This window comes from Trichechus manatus, unplaced genomic scaffold (genome assembly GCF_000243295.1).
Source record: "Trichechus manatus latirostris isolate Lorelei unplaced genomic scaffold, TriManLat1.0 scaffold00006, whole genome shotgun sequence".
NCBI classification, from domain to species: Eukaryota; Metazoa; Chordata; class Mammalia; order Sirenia; family Trichechidae; genus Trichechus; species Trichechus manatus.
The window spans coordinates 984,925-987,043 of record NW_004443942.1 but is presented as its reverse complement, the minus strand read 5'-3'; positions in this window follow the sequence as shown (position 1 = coordinate 987,043).

The window sequence follows — 2,119 nt, the reverse complement described above, 5'->3', positions numbered from 1 at the left end:
TTTGATATTGTCTGCTGTCTTTGGGGCATTCAGTAGTTATTTTTCTCATTTATTGATTGTAGATTTGTTTGTTTCATCCTTTTTTTTTTTTTTTAATTTGGCTATTTCTAAGCAGGCGAGCTGTGTGTTCTTTGTTGTTTGCTTGTCTGTGGATGTGATACTTTTTGCCTCCTTCTCCAATTGGCAGGGTCAGTCGTTCAGATATGGTACAGCAAGGTAGGTCTAGCTGAAGAGGAGTTGCTGGAATGGGTTGTTTGTGGCACTTACTACAGCTACCAAGGCGGGTCAGTAATCAGTGCAGGGCAGGTTCCAGTAGGCCGTGCCTGTGCTTCTTGGCCTATTGGAAAAAATAAACAAATAAAAATTAGAAAGAAAGAAGAAAAGCAGAGCTCCCAGGGATCCCTCCGGTACAGCTGTGAGGTCTGGGGAAGTTGCCTCCAGGACGTGAAGTACAGCCTGGCTAGAAGGGGTAGAGGTGTCACTCAATGCTAGGTATTCAGGGAACAGGAAGGGAAGGAAAGTATAGAGAGACGAGAAACTGAGTAATGAAGAAAGACAAAAAGGAAGAAGAGGGAAAAGAAAACAAAACAGACAAATATAAAAAAAAGAACAAGAAAAATCCCCAAAGAAAAACAGAAAAAAAAAGCACCCCCCCCAAAAAAAATAAAAGAAATGCCATCAGGGATCCCTCTGCATGTCTGTGTAAACAGAGGGGGTAGGTCCGAAGCTGTGCAGTACTGCCCGGCTAGATGGGGCTCCCAATTCGAGAAAAGAAAAAGAAGACAAACAAACCAACAATGCAAAACAAACAAACAAAAAGCCCTGGAATCCCACCAGTGTGGCAGCATGGGCTGGGAAGCAGTTTCACATTCAAATGGTGTTTCACAGCCTTTCAGGAAGAAACAAAGATGGTGCACAGAGCCAAGTATTTGAGAGAAAGGAGGGGGAAGGTGGTGAGAGGTAAGGAAGAAATCTAAAGAAGTGCAAAGTAGCAACAGCAGCAGCCAACAAATGGCACTTAGAGAGCCGGCCAGTGTGGGCGGGTGGAATCCAAGTGACACCGGAGTGAAGGTGGTGCTTCACGGCCGAGAGACTGGTCGCAGGAAGCAGAGCAGGCCGAGTGGGGTTGAAGAAGGGTGGGGAGTGGGAAAGCATATATCGCTCTTTGTTCTACCTCCGGCTGGAAGCTCCATGAAGCTGGTTTCTCATACCCCCTTGACATGGATTGAATTGTGTCCCCCCCAAAATATCTGTCAACTTGGCTGGGTCATGATTCCCAGTATTGTATGATTGTGTAATCTGATGTGATTTCCTTATGTGTTGTAAACTCTGTCACTATGATGAGGTTATATGTGATCTCCTTATGTACTGTAAACTCTATCACTGTGATGAGGTTATACTGATGAGGTATACAAGATTGGATTGTGTCTTAATCCAATCTCGTTTGAGATATAAAAGAGAGAAGTGAGCAGAGACACGTGGGAACCTCACACTACCAAGAAAGCAGTGCCGGGAGCAGAGCGTGTCCTTTGGACCTGAGGTTCCTGTGCTGAGATGCTCCCAGACCAAGGGAAGACTGATGCATCACAAGGACCTTCCTCCAGAGCTGACAGAGAGAGAAAGCCTTCTCCTGGAGCTGATGCCCTGAATTTGGACTTGTATCCTACTGGACTGTGAGAGAATAAACTTCTCTTCGTTAAAGCCATCCACTCATGGTATTTCTGTTAGAGCAGCACTAGATGACTAAGACACCTCTGTTCGCTAATCTCTCATAAGAGTCCAAGATGGCGGATCTGTGCTGCGTTAGCTGATAGGGGACCTCTGCATGTATCTCTCTTTGCTCGCAGTTCTCTGTGAGTTTCTTATTCCATTCGGTGCTTGGCTGAGTTCTTTATCTCTTCATTTGATTCTTAGGGTTTCAGGATTGCTGTTTTCTCTGTTTGGCTTAGTTTTTCAAATCTTTGCTGTGAAGGGATGGCTTGGTGCTTCTGCCTATAGCACCATGTTGCCCGGAAGTGGGCTTTATTTCTAAGCCAGGTTTTAGTTCAGGCCTTGGCACTGAGTGTAGGCTTGGTTCCCTACATTATATTGTTTGTGATTATGCAGATGTCTTAGGCCC